This window comes from Lactuca virosa, chromosome 5 (genome assembly GCF_052849685.1).
Source record: "Lactuca virosa cultivar CGN04683 chromosome 5, Lactuca_virosa_CGN04683_v6, whole genome shotgun sequence".
NCBI lineage: Eukaryota > Viridiplantae > Streptophyta > Magnoliopsida > Asterales > Asteraceae > Lactuca > Lactuca virosa.
The window spans coordinates 120,015,482-120,039,589 of NC_136430.1; positions in this window are offsets into that span (position 1 = coordinate 120,015,482).

Genomic DNA, 24,108 nt, shown 5'->3' on the forward strand with positions numbered 1-24,108 from the left:
TGCCACATGAGTGATGATAGATGTGTATTGAAGTTCTTTTCAATGTCACTATCTTCTTTTTGAAAAAGTTGCATAGTTCTTTTGAATAGCACTAGAACTTGAAATTACTTACACCAAACATTCATATTCATTGTTAGGATAGGAAAATGGTACCTCGTGCTTTCAATTAGGAAAATGACATCATCTTAATTTTTTTTCTTTCACTTGACCATGCACATCCAATGAAAGCTTTCTGATCTTCTTTTTCTTTCTTCCTTTTGGGACATCATTGGCATGATTTTCCATTTTCTCATATTTATGACAAGTGCCTTTAGGTTTGTTGTATTTGAAGACCCATATTTATTCTTGTCATCTCTTCATGATTCTCTTTTGATTCTTCTTTCTATTTGGGAACACTCTTATCATTCTTTTTCTTTTCCTTGTCAACACTAGCTTGGAGAGCTAACGTTTTATCTTCTTGCCATGCCTCATTTTGTTATGATTTATTTACAAAAATATCATAGACCTTTAAGATCCAAACAGGCTCTTCAAGTTTGTGTTGAAATCTTTTATTCTTTCTAGAGATGTGAATTTGGGAATCCATTCAGATGGAATGCATTGTATTATCTTTTGCAAATATTCGTAAGCTCTTTAGATTAGTCACAATAAGGTTAAATCTTTTGAACATAGAATTTATGTTCTCATTTGGGAAGCATGTTAATGGTTTTATATTCATGCATGAGAATACAAATCTTACTACTCTTAACTTGGTCATTTCCTTCATGGGTATTTAGTAAACATGTCCAAATCTCATTTGTGTTTTATAACAAGAAAAAAAAAAAAAACAAAAAGCATGATTTATTTTATTTTATGTTAAAATGATCAAAATAATTTTTTTAACTTCTAAATTTTGACAAATATGAGAATTTATCATTTTTGATTCTTTCAAAAAGATGTTTAGTTAGAACATAATCTCCATGGCTAATGTTACAAACATGTAACAAACTATTTAAATTGTTCAAAAAACACAATTAAACTCAAAACTGTTATTAAAATGTAGTTTACTGTTATTTAGTTCAAAATATACAATAATCACATCCTATAGGTCGTTTAACTTGTAATTGAAAGGTTAATATCATAAAAGAGTTATTAACTACTTACTTAAATATGCATGCAAAAAATATTCTTTACCACTTCAAACACCATTCACTACCACCACCTCATTACTGGTCACCACCACCAATACAAACCTAACGAAGTAGGTGAATTTCGTTCTTCGACATCCCATCGTATTTTGCTTAATTATCATAAGTGATGTATACATGTTTGTAAGAATTTGTAGAACTTTTAAATTTAACAAATTTGATCTTTCAAACATAATCTATATTGTTCTAAGTAATTATTACTTCAAGTATAGAATGGAACCGGAGCGAAATCAAAAACAAGCTCGTCGCTATTTTGTTTTTTTTATTATTGTAAATTGTTCATTATCCATTTACAATATTAGCCGTTCAATTTACCAATTGAATGTTTTTCTTAATAAAAGTATAGTGACTTACATTTTGATAACATTTTTCAATCAAAGTTTGTTTTTGAATAGTTTAATAGTTAGTTACTCATTTATATAATTAATGCTAATTTTCCCAACTTTTTCTCTTTTACCTGATCTTACATAACTTTCAGAAAGATAACCCAAATATTATTACTCGTGGCTATCAAAACCGAAACAGACAGATTATAGGGTGTTTTAGGAGTCATTTTATAAGAATAAAAAGATCTTTTTAAAACTCAAAGTTTTATAGAAATAATACTACACTTGTTTACTTTTTTCTATTATAACATCAAATTTTGAAAACCTACCCAACTTAGAATTGTTATTAAAATGCAAAATAATTTTCATTACTATAGTTCACGGATTTTGAAATTATAATATCATATTGAAAAAATAAGTTTATGATGCTTTAACGGGTAGATTTTGTAAAAGAAACAAAATATTAAGGTACAATGTTGTTATAGAGAAAAATAAAATAAAAATAAGATTCTATAAAACATAATTTTTTTTTTATTTACTGCATTTAACCCATTGATTTGCTGCTATATGTATTTATTATAAAAGTCGATATCACACTATATGATCATAAAATATGAAGTTGTGAGAACAACAACATGCAAACAATGAGAAATTGGACATGACAACATATATGTAAGAGATGATTTTTTTTTCCTAATCCAATCATTAAAATAACCTTACACAACTTATTGAATTCAATCCTTTTTTTATACTATATAAATGCAATCTCATGACCTATATGTTCAATTTTACTATAAAAAAGTGGAATAACGACCAAAGGGCCATTTATTTACAGTCAGTTTATAGTTAAATATGTCTTTTATTTCAATCTGTGAAATGCTATATTGTAGCACTTTTTGACTTTCGGTTTATTGAAAAAAATTTATAAATGTTATAACATAGAATTGAAACCTCATAAGCAATTTGGAATCTTGATAAAAGGAAGATCAACAAGCTTCGTGAGTCTATACTATAGGTTATGCAAAGTAAACAAAAAACGGCTTCGACAAAAAGGAGGGATTTTCTACGAATATTTCCGAGGACAAGGAATTTCTTGGTATCACCTACACATTCCCGAGGAAACACTTAGGAATAACCATAAACGTGCTTTCCTCGGAAATAACTCGGAAGTTCCTACACTTTTCCTTGGATCTTTATAAATACCCAACTTTCCTCGGTATTTCCTTAGTAATATTTTTTTTAACAATTTTTTTCTTGTAACAAAAAATATAATATCGAGTTTGAGTAGAGAATACACTAATTGTTCCTATACTTTTCCTAAGAATGTTGTACTTATTACACTTTCCTCGGTATTCTCTCGGTATTTCCTAGGAACTCGCGTATAAATGATCAATTTATATTGACACTTATGTTACTTAAACGAATTAAACCGTGTCTAGTTAAAACTTTTGTTTATCATTCTAAACTCTATATATTGTATGTGTATATATATATATATATATATATATATATATATATATATATATATATATATTGGTAAGATAAAAAAACATTTAATGTATAACAAAATTGTACCAAATAAAGAACTAAAAATGATGTTTATACCCAGAAGGGAGAAAAAGCAAGTTATAATCCTATGAAATCCTTTGGAATTTTCTATGCATTTCCATGACAATAGTGACAGTATTGGCTTGCGTAGGAAAACCTTAGGAAGTTCCTCACTTTCCAAGAGATTTCCTAGGAGCAGAATCCATTTTTTTAAATTCGAGGTTGAAACGTTTATTTTTTCGTTCAATATTTTGTACAACTTCATTATATATGAATTGTTTTAGTTTACAAAGTTATGCATGATATATACATACATACGTGTGCACACCACCATAACACATTACTCAAAGCATTTGTTTATCATTATATATTCTATATATTGTATGTGTACATATGTATGTGTATAATACAGATTTTGGTAAGACAAAAGTATTTCATGTATAACAATGTTCCACAAAATATGGAACGAAAAAAAAACCTTTGAACCTATAAGAATGAAAAAACGAATTTGATTTCTAGAAAATCTCTTGGAACTTCAAATGCATTTCCTAGAAATTTGTGACGAATAATGTATTTCCTCGGAAATCCATCGGAAGTTCCCACATGTTTCCTAGGAACATAATCCATTTTCTAATATTCAAAGTTAGAAGTCGAAAAAGTTAATTTTCGGATTATTTTTCCAAATCTTCATTTTAAGGGAAAAAAACCAAGAAAAAACGACTTGAATCAATCGTTTGTTACTAAACTACATCATTTAGTTATTAACCAAAAAACGACTTGATTTGAAAAGAAAATAAGAGGTGAATTCGAAAAAGTTAATTTTCGGATTTTTTTCTAAATCTTCAATTTTAGGGGAAAAACCCAGAAAAACTTAGAACCAAATTGTTTGTTACTAAACTACATCATTTAGTTATTAATTGATACTAAGAAAGTCGGGCGTTTAGTTGCCAACAAAACATTCTTAGTTATTAGAAAACCGAAAAAACCCTGAATACCTAATCATTTAAAGTCATAACAAAATCCGAAATGAATGATTTCTTATGGATATAAAACAAATTAATCATGTTGATCAAAAATAAACTGGACCATTTGTGACACGCATATTATACTATTATAGAATGATGTAGATTTGTCATTAGAATATGACCCTCGATTAGGACCATCTCTTGTCATAGTCTTCTAACTTCTCATCCTAAGAACAATTATCACATACAGATGTGTGGATGGATGAAAAAAATTCAAGACATGATAAACTTATAAATAATATATATATATATATATATATATATATATATATATATATATATATATATATATATATATATATTAACTAATTAAGTGTAACAAATAACTAGCTATCTTTTTTGCATATATAAAATTTTCTTAAGAAACAATGACCTTTTTTTTTGTTAATATATTTTTCTAAATATATATGTTCAAAGTTAAACCTAAATTTTACCTCTACATCAACTTCAATAATGACAAACATATTTTATGCATAAAAAGATTACTGATGTAGGTTTAGGGGGTGTTTGACTTAGTTTTTCACAGCCCAAAAGACCTTTTTGGAAAAGTTACAAAAAATCAGGTTTTCCTGACTTTTCCAAAAAGTTCATTTTCCTTGTATCAAAATCCAAAACTAGCTTTTAAAACTAGTTTTGTCAAACATCTTTTGCTTTTTTTCTTTTCCAAAAATGACTTTTGGCTGTGAAAAGCTAAGCCAAACACCCTCTTAGTACATGAAAAACTATATATTCATTCTCGAACCTAGTTTAATTGTTTAAACATAACAACTATAAGTTCAAGACTTAATAACTAATATAAAACATTTTTTTTGTTTATTGTATATGTTAACATCGAAATATATAAGAAAATCCATAAAAAAGTAGGGTTTCAAGTATGTCCCAACATCACATGTTCTTTGTTTTGTGAGGTTGGAATGTCTTTGTTACCTCTTCATTTTGATGTCACTAGTCACTACTTTCTTAACCATCACCTCGCGACTACAAAAAAGAACATACCGATTAAACGAATTTAATAATATGTAAAATAAGTTCAAGTTACAATGTGTAAAATTGGTAAAGGTCAGATAGATGGACAATATTCAATTTTTTTTTTCCAGTTTTATGAAAGAGTTCATCTATTTAAAATAGTAACTTCCATTTCTTTTATTATATATATATATATATATATATATATATATATATATATATATATATATATATATATATATATATATATATGATTTATGAAGTTAAAAGTATTTAAAGATATTTTACATGACTTCTAGTTTAACTTGTTTGATTTATATACTTAAGCTTTGAGGGAATGGGAGGTGCTAAGCCTCGTCGCCTCCCTCGTTAAGAAAATGTTACACCATCCCTCATCATTCACTAAACAATTTGCCAAGAGTGTCTGGCTAAAGAGGTAGTGAGAGGAGAGGGAAAACGGCTAGTTGAGTTTTGATTGGTTGTTTCTTTTTTTCTTCTTTTTAAATTTTTTTTTTCATAATAAATCCTATTAAAATAACAAACCACCACTTTGTACACTTTTACAACTTAGATACAATCACTTTCTTCAGCTTATGTGTCTTCAAAAAATACTATGTGGCTTCAAAAATCCGATATGATAATGTGCTAATAATGCTACCACTCCCTGCAGCCTTACATCTCCCTTTTAACCAATTTGTCTTTTCTTACCTTAGATTTTTGTTATGTTGCTGTCAAAAGACCATTTGAATCCACTTGTTTTTGTACATATCGGTTAAAATTGACAACTCTAATTTCAATATCCAATCTTTTCTTACCATCAAAGGATAATTTTGAATCACTGAATGTCTTTTTTTAGTAAGCTAAAGGTAAGAAAATTGATAAATTTCCAAAATTGATAAATTTCCACTCTAAGACTACTCCCATCCATGAATAATTTTGTAGTCGGTTGGCCCAAATATTATAAAAAGTTGATAAATTTCCAAAACCCCACACAGATTTGGTGCACAAACTTTTAGTTGTAAAATGTGACAACCCGAAATTTTCATTTGTATAAACTCTACAGTCAAGCACTACAAATAGTAGACAAATACATTCTGTTAATTTTTAGCCGGTTTAAAGTCCGTTTGAGTGTTTTTAATAATTATTCTTCAAAATGAACGAATGAAAGGAAGTATACTCTAGGACTTTGGAGCAACGACAAAACAATTAACACCTTGGTTAGGTGTTCACGGCCAAACAAAGGGGGTTTGGGCCGTGAACTCCCTCATGGCTGCAAACTCATGCTTAAGGCATGAGTTTACTCTTCATTCTTTCTTTTTCCACCTTCAAGCTCAAGAACACTTCCTTTTCTCTCTCAAGTATCATAACACATTTCTTCAAATCCTCCAAAAATGTAAGTGCTTCTTCCTTTGATTTGTTGATACAACACTTTATCTAGTGTTTATACACGATTTCATCCATGGAAATCTCCTTTTTTCTTAGATCTTCAAGTGTTCTTCAAAACACCAAGAACACCAAGAACACATACTAGTGTTCTTGGCCCCTAAACACTCTTACAAGCTTCCCATAAGTAAGTACACTCCTCCTAACTAGTTATTTGCTTAGTATACTTGTTAATCCATGGAAAAACATCACGAACACCCAAGAACACTTGGGTTTACGGTCAAGGGATATCCTTGAACCATAAACACCATCAAGTGGTGTTTAAGTGCCCCTAACACCTTCTAAGGCTTGGATATTGGACTAGAACCTTGCATGCATGAGCTAGAAACCCCAAAACACGAAATGGTTGGAGTGACCATGAGTTTACGGCTGTAAACTCATGGGTTGACGACCGTAAACTCCCAAGGGTGGTCCAAGGACCGTAAACTCCAAAGGTGAGCCCTTTTGAGCCCTAGCCCCTTCCTAAGCCTTTGATTCAAACCTAGAACACTTCCTTGAAGGGTATAAGACCTTAAAACACACAATAGCACAAATTACCATGAGTTTACGGCCGTAAACTAATGGGGGAAATGACCATGGGCCGTAAACTCATGTGTTGTTATCATTTGAGAAGTAAACTCCAATGTGAGGCCATACTCTCCTTAGATGCAACCCTTTAGCACTCCTAGCACTTGAAACAAAGTGTTTCCATGTATTAGGATGTCTTTACTTGATTAATTAGTTGTCAAAAGACTAATTAGATACATTTATGTATCATTACATGTTAACTAGGATCCGTGTGTGTGTGCAAGTCCTCACTTGACACTTAGCATCCTAGCCGGCACTTCCATCCAAACCACTCACTGCAGGTTAGTTCATACCCCTTAATTAACCTTTTAAATGTTTTTAAATGCTTTTATGGGGGGGGGATACAAGTTGAATCATGATAGTTATCATATCAATCACATGTGATTAATAACTATCAAACTATGAAATTACTACACTCTTAGCTGTTTATCAAGCAAACTACTTCAAAATGATTCTCGAATGCTTTTACACGTTAACTCTTTATCAAACTTGTTAGTAAACTACACCTTTCCTTTCAAATTCTGTTATATCTATGCTTCAAATAAAGGTTTTCATGTATTTCAAGCTATGTTCCAAATAAGGGATTTCTTATACTTTAAACTGTTTATATCAAACAAACTGCTTCTAAATCGTTTTATAAATTGACATCAAGTCACTCATTTCTTATAAATAAACTTTTCAAATGTTTTACAAAACTTCTTTTAAACTTTTATATTATCAATTGCATGCCTCTATATGTATAGTTATATAAGTAATGTTTAAAGGACTTAGGACTGCTAACCCGCCTTATTTCCTGTTCCTTGTTTGGTTGTGGACTTAGGGTATCCTGTTATTTGTCCGAAGGTCGTCTAAATATTAATTATATATTATGTATACATATATAGACATAAAAGTGCTATCAGTCAGTTCAGTACCTTTGGGTAGCAAAGGCATCCTTCCAATTATTCATATACTTATATTACTAGTAACTATAATGGGTATAGTTAGGAGATACTATTTACTATTTCTAGTACAAGGAATCACACAAGAGTCAGTTCATTCATGAGTCTATACAAATATTTGAATACTATAAATAGAATGTGACATACTACTTCTCGATACGACACTTCATTGTGGTATCACCTTGTAACCAGAGTCTCCTGGAGGGAGAGCGGGCATTGTGTGTATAGATCTATACGGGACAAACACTCCCACATCCCGACTGCTAGCTACAGTCCGAGCCGATAAGGCCCAGGGGTGACAAAATGTCACCTTACTATATATGACCTGGAGGGTCATCAGTTATTCAACCGTCGATCAGCATGGTTACATAGGAGTTCACATTCAAACCTTTAATTATCCAATTTAGAATATAAGGCCAAATAGACTTTTCAAAGCATATCGTTCATTGATCCCACCTGGGGTCCGCTTTTCATTCATTTAGGCTTTTCGAGGCGTGTCGTTCATTCGATACCACCTGGAGTCTACACTGCATTCATTTAGGCTTTTCGAGGCGTGTCGTTCATTCGATACCACCTGGAGTCTACACTTCATTCATTTAGGCTTTTCGAGGCGTGTCGTTCATTCGATACCACATGGAGTCTACACTATATTCATTTAGGCTTTTCGAGGCGTATTGTTCATTCGATACCACCTGGAGTCTACACTGCATTCATTTAGGCTTTTCGAGGCGTGTCGTTCATCGATACCACCTGGAGTCTACACTTCATTCATTTAGTCTTTTCGAGGCGTATTGTTCATTCGATACCACCTGGAGTCTATGTTTTATTCACTTTATAGTCAGCAGTGTCACTGCTGAGGTAAAATATTATTTTCCCTATTACGGTTACCTTGTGATTTTATCACATACACGTTTATGTATAGTTATATTTGATAATAATAGTTATACTAGGGGAAAACCTTCATTTTTTTGCAGAGGTGCAAACCTTCGAAACGGTCGGGTCTTGATAGAAGACTGCTTTTATACTAAAAGGAAATATGGGATTTTCTACGGTTTTTCATACTTATTCAAAGTTTTCATAAAACAATTACAAGTCTTTTCTTTACAGCTTTACAAAGCAATGACACTAAAATACTTATGATCTCACCAGCTTTAAAGCTGATATTCGCTTTCAAAATAACTTGTATTCTCAGGTTACCAGTAGACAGGTACGATGACCGGGTTTTGAGAAGACGGAGCGGTCAAGACTAGTCTTTTATTTTTGATTTCCTATTATCATGTCGTATACTATGAAAGAACACACATGTATTAAAATTTTACTATTAATGCAATGGATGATGTTGTTGCTTGTTTACTACTTTACATTGTTGTGATACTTTACATGACGTCCTCCGCCCCAGAACGTTTCCGCCATTCTTGGTTTTGGGGTGTGACAGATTGGTATCAGAGCATTGTTTATAGTGAATCGAGTATATCAACCCATAAAAGATATACATACTATAAATACAATGGGATTAAAATACTCTGACCAAGAGTTTATACTTTTAAATAATAAAATATTTAACTAAGTATACATGCCTGCATTCATACTAAAATCAGTGTAACAATGACAAAAACAAAAGTATTACGATTGTTGAAATATCACAAGTAAGCTCGGGGGTGTATGGTCAGTCCTGGGAGTGGCATAGCCTGATCAACTATGCTGGTCCGAGGAGTGATTAGAATATGCCCAAGAATGGTTGTGATATGGCAACAAGTCTAAAAACTTACCAACACTACCACAAGGAAAGCATTAGGAATATTTTGTGTTACTATAATTATCTAGTACGCCCAACAATTATTTCGTTACCCCAATTCTCGTGTAGATAACATGGCTGGACCCCATCCCCATGGCGACCCGTACTTCCCGAACGAAGGCAATGCTGGATGGTTTGGAGAAGAGCCAGAAAATGATCATCCAATCCCTTTGGATGATCACCATGCTGAAGGCTCTTCGGATGGTGCTAACTCCGAGCCTGAGGTTGAGAACCTACCCCCGGTGGCTCCCAATCCAAATCCTAACCCTCGTCCGGCTTTTCAAGGCCCGACGCCTCCTTGGGTAGAATGTTTGTAAAGATGGAGCCTAGAGCAGGATCAGCCCATGCCATTCAATGGAGACCGAAGCTTTTATGACCTGAGCGAAGGGGGCTCAGCAGACAGAGTCTTACCAATCCTGGTCCGCAGAGTGGCCCGAAACGAGATTCAGGGCAGGACAACGCTCCATCAAATCATGGAAGTTGACGCCAATGCGAGAATGCATACCCTCCGTACCATTCGTCTGGAAGATGCTCGCGAGAGATCTAGTGGAGACCATGAGGCCCTACTGCAGGCACTAGCTGAAACTCGAGCCGAAGTCATAGAGCTTCGGGTACGTCAGAGGGTGTACAAAAGACACCTGCTAGATATGGAACGTCAACTGGCTGAACTAAGGGTTCACCAGAGGGATGGCCGTCACCAGTAAAGGATGCTTTATCTTTCCCTCCTTGTTGTAAGGAATCGTTTTCCTGTCTATGCCCTATGTAGCACTTTTCTATGTAACTACCCCAATACCGTGAGTAATTTTAGTTAGGCCTTTATACTGTCAAAGCTTTTCTACTCCAGATATGATGTAAGACCTACTACAAGGTCAAATTTCCCAAACTTATTACATCCTAATTGTCAACGATATGGACTGTCGGCTAATTTCTGTGTCAACCTTTGTTCAAATACTTTCATCCTACTATCGTTAGAATTCTATCTGAAACTCACTCTAGTCAAGTTATCGAGCTATGGTAATTTAGCTCAGGGATCACTTCCAATTCTTGTTGAAGGGTGGATAACAATCGTCTTATAACCATTCAATGAACTTACTTCTACTCTTTACTAGGACTGCATCATAGGGATGTAGGTCAAACCCTCGAGAACTTACTCCTACTCTTTACATGAATGGTCGAAATACATCTAGGTTCAACCATAATCACTCACGAACTCATTTTCTTTTGTATAACAGAATCATGTCGTCACCCAGAAATAACCAGCCGAGCAACGAAACCCTTATCCTTCATATCGACGCCGTTACATTCCAAGCAGCGGTAACAGCTGCAGTGGCAGCTGTCCTTGCAAACCTCAGCACTAACAACGCAGGAAAGGCTGAAAAAGGTGTTGACAGTTCAAATTGTTGTAACCACCCGGGAAATCAACAAATGATAACTGTTGCGAACACCCAAAGCCACAACTCAGAGTTTAAGAAACGAAAGCGTCAAGCTCAAAAGTAACGCAAGCGATTTCAAAGGCTTGCCATGCAACAACAACGAGTGGCGACCCCTGCCGCCTCTGCACCGGTCAAGCGATATGAGGGAACACTCCCGAAGTGTAGCAAGTGTAGCTACCATCATAATGGAGCTTGCCGGGTATTGCAATGCATCAAATGCAACAAAACGGGACACATTGCTCGTTTATGTAGAACCACCTCTACCATCGGAGCCAGCCAAGTTTGCTATAGTTGTGGTGAGGCAGGGCACAATTACAGGGATTGTCCAAAAAGGAAGATCAACAAAAACAACCGTGGCCACATAACTCCGACCCGACACTTCACTTCCACCACCGATGCTGGTGCTAGCCAGATTTGTCACCTATGCGGTGAGATAGGACACCTCGAGAAGGATTGTCCAATAACGAAGAACTCTGGCGCAGACGGGAAGATACTAAGGATCACAGCCGCAAGAGAGACTACTCCGGACCCACGTTGAAATACTAGGGCGTTTCATTATAATAGACTTGTAAACTGTTAAACACTAGTGCAACTCAAGTCTTGTCTTTTGCGAGATCCCGCCAGTTAAGGGGCTCTCGTGCTATGTATACTTACTTTTGTAGTATACCTTATTCGCAGCAGTAGTCTTGTAGTAAGCTTAAGTACTGAAACTCTGTTAAAAGTTGCATTGTTGTATTTAGTTTGTAATACCTTTTATGATCTAGTCTAACGCCTTTTTTTTTCTCCGAGTGGTCCGACAGTAGCATGTATCTGATGGGTTTTGAGCATTCTAACACTTCCTAAGTGTACATGCAACCCTAATAACCTTGGATCTATGTTTGTCTAATTATCATGCAAAGTTGAATTCCAAGGTTATATTCCTATCTAGCATACATGGGGAACAAATTTTAACTTGCATGAAAGATAGAATAACTTACCTTGTTGTTGCTTATGATCCTTGAAACCTTGTGAGCCTAGCACCCCAAGTGTGATGTCTCAAATGCTTCACACAACACCAAATGCTTTTGGAGTAAACTTTTGAGAGAATATTACACTTGCAAAATCGGCTCTAGCCCTCTTGATTCTTGTGTGCAACCGATTTTGGTGGAGCATGAGTTCTTTATATAGTGTTGACACATCTAGGGTTACACCATGTAAACCCTAATGTGTCATGACTCTTCATTTCCATGACCCATGGGTTTGTAACTCCCATGGAGCATCCTATGGGTTTAACCCAACTTGATAATCCATGGAGCCTCTTAGCCCACTATACAAGTTATGCATAATTTACATAATCAACCCATATATTTAATTAGTTATCTTTTGATCACTTAAGTAATTCTAAATTAATTCTTGATCAAACTAATTAAATAATATTATTAATATATTAGAACTTATAATATATTAATAATCCACAAGTGTTATTTCTCTCATTTAGTCTATCCAATTGCATGGTGCCATGCAACCCAAATGGACCATGCCGGGTCGGGTCAAGTACATACCAGAAATAGTTATGGACTTAGACACCTTATCCAACAGTCTCCCACTTGGATAAGTCTAATAACTATAACTGTAATACTTCAGGAACCGAACGGCAATCGTAGCTCTTTCAAGGTCTCTCGGAACTGAGAAGATGATGATACGCCATTTAAGATAAGTGATTATATAATCCTCTGTTCGAGATATCATCCGGACAAATACATGGAACAATGTCTTACTTATTGTCCAGCAGTTTGTTTCCCGATTTCCGATTTGTTTGACAAAGAACTTAATTGAACACATCAACTTAGTTCTGACCGGGCCCGGTACATAGGTCAAAACAAAATCATCGAGGGGCCCAGATATCAGCTTCTAATCCAAGAAGGAACAGATAAACTTTGACTCATATGTTTGTTCTACCACTCATTGAATTATACACAAGAGCACGTTTTATAACATCGAGTTACCAATGCGTTAACGTACAATCAATGCATAACCAACTCATAAGTAACAAATCATATCTCTAGGTTTGAAGACTTATATGATATTACCGTCTCACGATCACTCGAGATAAATTCCATGAAGTGATTCCAGTGAGCGTGGGTTGAGTCCAATGCTCAGAACTTATGAGCACTCATGAGTGTTGTATCCATGTCCAACAACTTAGACCTCTGCAACCAATCATGACAGTCTTGATTCATACCTACTTCCGACATATGACTGACTGTGGAGGTTCGAATAATATGATATACCAAACATAATTATTTTGGAAGTCAAAACATGCAAAAGAAATATAGTAAACGATCGACAAGAGATAGCAACACTTTACTCATAAATAAAACACCTTTTATTCATCATCTAATGTCAATTACACTTTACAAATTTCGAGGTTATCTAACTACTAAATCTAATATCATCCTTCAGCCCTATGCTCCGAGTATGCTGGAGATGCTTAACCCGAGTCAGTCCCTTCGTGAGGGGATCTGCTGGGTTCTCATCCGATGATACCCTCTTTGCCACGAGGAGTCCTTCTTCTATTCGATGTCTGATGAAATGGTATTTTCTGTCGATGTGTCTGGATCTCCCGTGATCCCTTGGTTCCTTGGCTAAGGCAACAACACTTTCACTATCACAAAAAATTTCCATTGGCTCTTTAATAGCTGGTACAACTCCAAGGTCTCCAATGAAGTTCTTCAGCCATATCGCCTCCTTTGCTGCCTCGCTAGCTGCTATATATTCTGATTCGCAAGTTGAATCAGCCACTGTCTCTTGCTTGGAACTCTTCCAAGAAATTGCTCCTCCGTTTAGGGTAAAGACCCAGCCTGACTGAGAGCGGAAATTATCCCTATCAGTCTGAAAGCTAGCATTACTATACCCTACAACTCTCAAGTCTTCACTCCTACCGAGGGTAAGGACCTAGTCCTTAGTCCTCCGTAGGTACTTGAGGATATTCTTTACCGCAGTCCAGTGTGCCTTGCCAGGGTTCCCCTGATACCTGCTAACCATGCTCAAAGCAAAGGCTACATCAGGTCGAGTACACGTCATAGCATACATGATCGATCCTACAACCGAAGCATAAGGTATTCGACTCATTTATGCTATCTCAGCCTCAGTACTAGGGCTTTGTGTCTTACTCAATCTGGCGTTACTCTGGATGGGTAACTCTCCTTTCTTGGAGTCCTGCATGCCGAATCTCTTCAGCACCATATCCAAGTAGGTACTCTGACTAAGTCCAATTAGTCTTTTACTCCGGTCTCTCAAGATCCTTATCCCTAGAATATAGGCAGCTTCTCCTAGGTCCTTCATAGAGAAACACTTCCCAAGCCAGGACTTAACTTCCTGCAGAGTTGGGATGTCATTTCCTATGAGTAGTATGTCATCCACATACAATACCAAAAAACTAACTATGCTCCCACTAGCCTTGACATATACACAAGATTCATCTTCACTCCTAGAAAAGCCAAATTCTTTGACTTTCTCATCAAAGCAAAGATTCCATCTGCGAGGTGATTGCTTTAACCCATAAATGGATTTCTCAAGCTTACACACTCTATTAGGGTACTCTGTATTGACAAAACCCTATGGCTGACTCATGTAAACATCCTCAGCCAACTTTCCATTAAGGAAAGCGGTTTTGACATCCATTTGCCATATTTCATAGTCATGAAATGCGGCTATGGCTAACAGAACCCTAATAGACTTCTTGGCCACTGGAGAAAAGGTCTCATCATAATCAACTCCCGGAGTTTGTGAGAAACCCTTTGCAACCAGTCGTGCCTTATAAGTGTGTACATTACCATCCATGTCGGCCTTCTTCTTGAAGATCCATTTGCAACCTACAGTCTTACGACCTGGTACATTCTCAACCAAGTTCCAAACTTGATTGTCATACATGGACTGTATCTCGCTGTCCATTGCCTCTTTCCACTTGGCTGACTCAGGGCCTGCCATGGCTTCCGCGTAACTGTTAGGTTCATCCAGACTTATCAGTGTCTCATCACTGATAAGTGTATCACCTTCCACAGTAATATGGAATCCATAGTAATGCTCAGGTGCATTGCTAACCCTTGTGGAACGCCTTAGAGGTACAGACTTGTCAATTGGCTCAACAGGAGTTTCCTCCTCAAGTTGAGTGTTAGGGTTTGAAGTTCCTTCACCACTTGACTCTTGAATTTCTTCAAGGTCAACTTGCCTCCCACTGTCTCCTTGGCTTATGAACTCCCTCTCTCGAAAGACAGCCCTCCTAGCTACAAAGACCACATTTTCACTAGGTCTGTAGAAGAGGTAACCAAAGGATTGTTGTGGGTAGCCGATGAAAATACACCTCTCGCTTCGAGGTTCGAGCTTATCATGAGTCTCGCGTCTCACGAAAGCCTCGCAACCCCAAATCTTGATGTGGTCTAGTTTGGGTACTTTACCAGTCCACATCTCATGAGGAGTTTTGGCAACTTTCTTTGTAGGGACTAGATTAAGGATATGGGCGGCAGTCTCTAAGGCATACCCCCAAAATGAGATTGGTAGCGAAGCTCGACTCATCATGGAACGAACCATATCCAACAAGGTTCGATTACGCCTCTCAGCTACACCGTTCAACTGCGGTGTCCTGGGAGGTGTCAATTGTGAGACAATCCCACATTCCCTAAGATAGTCGAGGAACTCTGAACTAAGATACTCACCACCTCGATCGGATCGAAGCATCTTAATGTTCCTGCCCAATTGATTCTCGACTTCCTGTTTAAATTCTTTAAACCTTTCAAAAGTCTCTGACTTATGCTTGATTAAGTAGACATATCCATATCTACTGTAATCATCAGTAAAAGTCAAATAATAACGATTAGCATCCCTTGTGGCATGTTTGAAGGGTCCACACACATCCGTGTGTATAAGATCCAACAAACCTTCACCCCTCTCACAAGAACCTGTGAAGGGTGACTTTGTCATTTTTCCAAGTAAGCATGATTCGCAACTATCATCTGACTTTAGGTCAAATGACTCCAAGACTCCATCCTTTTGGAGTTGGCCTATGCGTTTCTTGCTTATATGTCCAAGACAACAATGCCATAATGATGCTTTATCCAAGTTATTATTATTAACAGAATCAATACACAATACATTATTTCCTAAGTTATCAACCACAGATACAGTTTCATACACGCCATCACAAGGTAATGCTTTAAAATAAAGAACATTATTAAAGAAAGCATTAATCGAACCAACTTCATTATCAAATGAAAAGGTGAAACCTTGTTTATACAATGCATGAAAGGAAATAATGTTTCTTGCCATTTCTGGCGAATACCAACACTTATTCAAATCTAAACTAAACCCACTACTTAGCGATAAAGTATAAACTCCAATCTTGGTGACAGGTAAAGCTTTCCTATTCCCCATGATTAAGTTTATTCTTCCATGCTCCACATTCTCACTTCTTCTTAGTCCCTGCAAATCAGAACATATATGAATACCACAACCGGTATCAAGGACCCAAGAGTTAGAATGGGGTGAGTTATTAGATAAGATAGTGTAAATACCTGCATGGTTGGGTTTAACTTTCCCATCCTTCACATCTTGCTGGTACTTTGGGCAGTTCCGCGTCCAATGTGATTTTTCATGGCAATAGAAGCATTCAGCCTCTTTTGGGTCAGAAGAAGGAGTGACGAAACCTTTCTTGGTTCCACTTGAAGAAGAGCCATCAAGGGTCCTAGCCTTGGTACCCTTCGAAGAGCCCTTCCTCTTCTTCCCTCGACTTTTCCCGATTGCCAAAACCGGGGCGGAGTTTGGAGTAGGAGTGTTAACAACTGACTTACCCTTAAGACCTGTTTCTGCGGTCTTGAGGAGTCCCTGAAGTTTGCTGAGTGTGACCTCTTCCTTATTCATGTGATATGTCATGCAGAATTGATCATAGCACGATGGTAAGGAGTGCAAAATGATATCTATTGCAAGCTCCTCAGGGAAGTTCACATTAAGCTTCAGCAACCGATCCACATACCTTTGCATTTTCTGCATGTGGCTCGTGACGGATTCCCCGTCCTTCATCATGGTTGTTATGATAGAGCATATGATTTCATACCTCTCTTGTCGTGCACTTTGATGGTATCTTTCCATCAGATCTTGGTGCATTTCAAAAGGGTAGAAGTCCTCATAGGACTTTTGGAGTTCCGCTGTCATGGTGGCCAACATGATGCATGCCACTTTTGTAGCATCCCTTTCATGTGCCCGGAAGTCAGCGATCTCCTGGGGAGTTGCAGTGGTCTCATCAATCTCCTTAAGCTCCTTGTCAAGGACATATTCTTTGTCCTCGTAGCGGGTAATCATCCTGATGTTTCTGATCCATTCATTGAAGTTGGATCCATCAAAAATGACTTTCCCACACAAGTTCATAAGGGTAAAGGAGCCATTAGGATTAGAGCCAGAAGCAGCATTGTTTGAAGACATCTGAAAGAAGAGAACTAGATGAGTTTAGATATTAAGAGAGTCCTTAATAAAACACCCAAATGTAATATTAAGGCTAGGATCCAATCACAATATATTATAACTTAGAAGAGGTATGCCGTAATCCAAGCTATAACATATTTGAAAGGTAGGTGAATGACGATTCACCAATTTCCACCATGAAAAACGAAATATAGATATTAGGTTTTTAATTGGTTCTTAGAAATTCCTAGATTCTTTTGAGATTCAATGAATTTTTTTTTTCAAAGACATGTTTCAATCTCGAGTGTGCCCTCCAAGTTTTGTGACTGGGATACCGAGGATCACAAAACGAGGTGTGAAGTAACCATGCAAATCACTTGGTACCCTTAAAGTTTATCACTCAATCGATGTGCCGGTAAACCACACACGCTCCACCGATACTATGATAAACCTTAAGTCACCCTTTACCTACCTTATTAAGTCCAAGTTAGTGTGCCGGTTAACACACACGCTCCACCAACGACTTAAACAAAGTGTAAAGTGTAATTTCATGGATTAGCACCTTATTCACAATTTCTTAAAGTAACTAAGATTGGGAATTTAATAAAAGCATTTAGTTACTTTATAATATTCATCATACTTTTAATGAGAATTTATAAGTCCTTGTCTTACCCGTTCGGCTAACGACCCTCCACCGATCAAGGAAGCGGTGGGTGAGAGTGGACACCCATTAAGTTGCCATTTTATAGGCAACAACCTTATACCCCCCTTATAGACCGGCTTCGTGAATGAGGCGTACTAGCGGTAAGACGACTTGATCTTATACATATATATATTAGTAACTTATAATATTATAAAGTATAAGGGTTGAATTTTAACTTTTAAAATTCTAAGGGTTGGAACTAAAGTTTTAATCAAGACTTTACTTGTTCTAAAACTTGTGGGCAAGTTTTGTAAACTTCAAAAACTTTTCATTTCTTATAACTTATGAATTAATTGAGTAATAAAAATGAAGACTCTTCATTTTTATAACTCTTGTGTTCTTTTAATGGCTTTAATAAAAGTGAGACTTTTGGTTTTCCATAACTTGAGAACAAGTTATGGACTCCATTAAAACACATTATGATCATGAATTAAACTACCATGAAGGTTACAAACAATTCCTATGATCATCTAATCTTCATAAGTTCAAGAACATGAATATGTACACTTTCAAGAATAAAAAATTACACTTAAAAAAACTTGTAATTTTGATAATTGCCATTGTAAATGGATTAGCATAAACATTACACCATCTAAAACAAGTTTTAAAACATCAAAACAGTTTAGGGTAATGTTTCTAGTCCATTTCCAGCAACAAATGTGCAAACTTTCATACGAGCATAAAACAGAAAAACAATTTTTTTCAAGCAGTTTGCACAAAAAAAAAAAAACAACAAACAAACCTAGGCTCTGATACCACTGATGGGTTTTGAGCATTCTAACACTTCCTAAGTGTACATGCAACCCTAATAACCTTGGATCTATGTTTGTCTAATTATCATGCAAAGTTGAATTCCAAGGTTATATTCCTATCTAGCATACATGGGGAACAAGTTTTAACTTGCATGAAAGATAGAATAACTTACCTTGTTGTTGCTTATGATCCTTGAAACCTTGTGAGCCTAGCACCCCAAGTGTGATGCCTCAAATGCTTCACACAACACCAAATGCTTTTGGAGTAAACTTTTGAGAGAATATTACACTTGCAAAATTGGCTCTAGCCCTCTTGATTCTTGTGTGCAACCGATTTTGGTGGAGCATGGGTTCTTTATATAGTGTTGACACATCTAGGGTTACACCATGTAAACCCTAATGTGTCATGACTCTTCATTTCCATGACCCATGGGTTTGTAACTCCCATGGAGCATCCTATGGGTTTAACCCAACTTGATAATCCATGGAGCCTCTTAGCCCACTATACAAGTTATGCATAATTTACATAATCAACCCATATAATTAATTAGTTATCTTTTGATCACTTAATTAATTCTAAATTAATTCTTGATCAAACTAATTAAATAATATTATTAATATATTAGAACTTATAATATATTAATAATCCACAAGTGTTATTTCTCTCATTTAGTCTATCCAATTGCATGGTGCCATGCATCCCAAATGGACCATGCCGGGTCGGGTCAAGTACATACCAGAAATAGTTATGGACTTAGACACCTTATCCAACAGTAACAAGAGTCAATTCAATCCTCACAATGCCAGTCTCACGCGTAAATTCTTTTCTCCGAAATCGCCTTTCTAGTGAAGCCGTCATTTCAGAACTCCGAGGTACTCATGTAGAGAGTATCTTATATTTCGTATCCTTCCCGAAGACACCTCAGCAAACCTCCCCGGAGTACCACTCGTACAGTACGTCAAGTTCAACCCGAAGACCCATACGGTTGATCTATCGCTGGAGAAGGTATACGCAAGAGTGGTATATAATCAAGGTTCTACAGGCTTAGAATTAATGATTCCGCTTTAACTTCTTTTCCTTGTTTGGATGTGAGCTTAAAGAAGAATCATTTATTCGACTGCCTTTTTAGTCTTAATTATATACGACTCGTATACACAAAGCTGTGATTGATGAACCAAATATGACTTCTGATATGAACTTTAGGACGGAGACTGCCCAAGACTATGAGTGATCGTACTGCCATACGGATAAACATAGAATCCAATCAAGTGCCTTCTCACCGATCGAGACAATAGATTCAAAAAGAACAGAAAACTCCCAGGATTACCTCCGCAATGTCAAATCGAACTTAGGATCGACTTAGTTCCAGGGACTACCCCAGTATTTATAAGCAATCACACATGAGTCAGTTCATTCATGAGTAAGTTCGGAGATACTATTTACTATTTCTAGTACAAGGAATCACACAAGAGTCAGTTCATTCATGAGTCTATACAAATATTTGAATACTATAAATAGAATGTGACATACTACTTCTCGATACGACACTTCATTGTGGTATCACCTTGTAACCAGAGTCTCCTGGAGGGAGAGCGGGCATTGTGTGTATAGATCTATACGGGACAAACACTCCCACATCCCGACTGCTAGCTACAGTCCGAGCCGATAAGGCCCAGGGGTGACAAAATGTCACCTTACTATATATGACCTGGAGGGTCATCAGTTATTCAACCGTCGATCAGCATGGTTACATAGGAGTTCACATTCAAACCTTTAATTATCCAATTTAGAATATAAGGCCAAATAGACTTTTCAAAGCATATCGTTCATTGATCCCACCTGGCGTCCGCTTTTCATTCATTTAGGCTTTTCGAGGCGTGTCGTTCATTCGATACCACCTGGAGTCTACACTGCATTCATTTAGGCTTTTCGAGGCGTGTCGTTCATTCGATACCACCTGGAGTCTACACTTCATTCATTTAGGCTTTTCGAGGCGTGTCGTTCATTCGATACCACATGGAGTCTACACTATATTCATTTAGGCTTTTCGAGGCGTATTGTTCATTCGATACCACCTGGAGTCTACACTGCATTCATTTAGGCTTTTCGAGGCGTGTCGTTCATCGATACCACCTGGAGTCTACACTTCATTCATTTAGTCTTTTCGAGGCGTATTGTTCATTCGATACCACCTGGAGTCTATGTTTTATTCACTTTATAGTCAACAGTGTCACTGCTGAGGTAAAATATTATTTTCCCTATTACGGTTACCTTGTGATTTTATCACATACACGTTTATGTATAGTTATATTTGATAATAATAGTTATACTAGGGGAAAACCTTCATTTTTTTGCAGAGGTGCAAACCTTCGAAACGGTCGGGTCTTGATAGAAGACTGCTTTTATACTAAAAGGAAATATGGGATTTTCTACGGTTTTTCATACTTATTCAAAGTTTTCATAAAACAATTACAAGTCTTTTCTTTACAGCTTTACAAAGCAATGACACTAAAATACTTATGATCTCACCAGCTTTAAAGCTGATATTCGCTTTCAAAATAACTTGTATTCTCAGGTTACCAGTAGACAGGTACGATGACCGGGTTTTGAGAAGACGGAGCGGTCAAGACTAGTCTTTTATTTTTGATTTCCTATTATCATGTCGTATACTATGAAAGAACACACATGTATTAAAATTTTACTATTAATGCAATGGATGATGTTGTTGCTTGTTTACTACTTTACATTGTTGTGATACTTTACATGACGTCCTCCGCCCCAGAACGTTTCCGCCGTTCTTGGTTTTGGGGTGTGATATAAAATATTTTACTATATATCTTCACAATCACTTCAAGTGAATTCGTTTTAAAATCAATTCTTTTTTGAATAATATTTATTGTTTCAAAAATCTATAATTTATCAAATTTAAAGTTATATAAAAAAATTATAAAAAATTATAATTTATTTTTATTTATAAGCAGAGACACTTTCATGTCCAATGAATTATTTCTTTTAATATATTTTTTAAACTATTGATTTTTTTTTTCAAGTTTGTATTTTTATCTAGGGAAAACTGCAATAAAGTCCATACATATTGGACTCATAATCGATTTAGTAACTATATATTTTTTTATTCAATTAAGTCCCAAATACTGGTAATCATTTTCAATTTAACCCTTTAACCCGGTCAACAGGTCATCCAACTTTTAAAAACTACATTTTTGGCCCAGATTTCAAAATTTATTACAAATTTGGTCCAAAATTTACAGTTTTGGGCCAGATTTTAAATTTTGTTACAAATTTGGTCCAAACTTTACCCTTTTTGTCAAAATTTTAGAATTTTATTATGAATTCATCCTAACTTTAGTTTTTTTTTTACAACTTTTTTTCTCAAAAAATTGTTTCTAATATGTTTTTTCTTTATAAAATCATATTTATACAAAAAAAAACGTATTTCACATAAAAATCTTATATTTTCTATACAAAAACCTTTTTTAAAAAGTTTTTTGTATATGAAATATCTAGTTATAAAAATATGTATTTATTAAGTATATAAATATATACAAATCCGTTTTATAAAAAAAATGTATACAAAAACGTATTTTACAAAAAAAATGTATACAAATACCTATCACCTTTATATATATATATATATATATATATATATATATATATATATATATATATATATATATATATATATATATATATATATGCACACAAATAGGTGTGTATCTATATTTTTTTTATAAAATTGTGTTTGTTTATATTTTTTTTTTATAAAAACGTGTTTGAATAATTTTTTATATATGACGTGTTTATATACATATTATAAAAACGTGTTTGAATAATTTTTTATATAATACGTGTTTGTATATATTTTATAAAATCGTGTTTGTATACATTTTTTTTTATAAAAACGGATTTGTATATATTTATATACTTAATAAATACCTATTTTTTATAACTAGATATTTCATATACAAAAAACTTTTTAAAAAAAGTTTTTATATAGAAAATATAAGATTTTTATGTGAAAATACGTTTTTTTGTATAAATATGATTTTATAAAGAAAAAACATATTAGAAACAATTCTTTGAGAAAAAAAAGTTGTAAAAAACTAAAGTTAGGATGAATTCATAGAAAATTCTAAAATTTGGGCAAAAAGGGTAAAGTTTGGACCAAATTTGTAACAAAATTTAAAATCTGGCCCAAAAGTGTAAATTTTAGACCAAATTTGTAATAAATTTTGAAATCTGGGCCAAAAATGTAATTTTTGAAAGTTGGATGACCTGTTTGCCGGGTCAAAAGGTTAAATTGAATACGATTACCGGTATTTGAGACTTAATTGAATAAAAAATATATATAGGGACTAAATCGATTATGAGGCCAATATGTAGAGACTTTATTGCAGTTTTCTCTTTTATCTACGGTGGATCATTTGTTTTTTTTCATAGATCATTTGCTTCCAAAATAAAATATTTATTTAAAAAAAATAATATAATAGAAAAGGTTAAAAGTTGTATTTATTAATAAAAAATGGTTTTAGTTGGATTGCTAATGGAATGAAAATTTAGATTTAGTTGGGTTGTAAAGGTGGAAGTGAAAGAAATTAGTTTTTAATAAATAGTTGGGTTGTGCTTGGTTGTGAACGAGGATATTCTATTTACATTAAGAGGGTGTTTGGGATTGCTTTTTAGGCTAAAAGGTTCTTTTTGACAAAAAGACTTTTTGACTTTTGGCTTTTTACAAAAGAAGATTTTAAAAAGTGTTTGGTTTATCTTTTGAAAAACTAAAAGCTAAAAACTCAAAAGTCACAAAAAGTCACTAATTCATGATTCTGAAACATTTTTTTTTCTTGCCAAAAAGTTGATCTAAAATAACTTTTTAAATTGACAAACATCTTTTTTGACTTTTAGCTTTTTGATAAAGCCAAAAGTCCTAAAAGTCATTCTCAAACACCCTTTAAATTAATAACATTTGAATAAAAT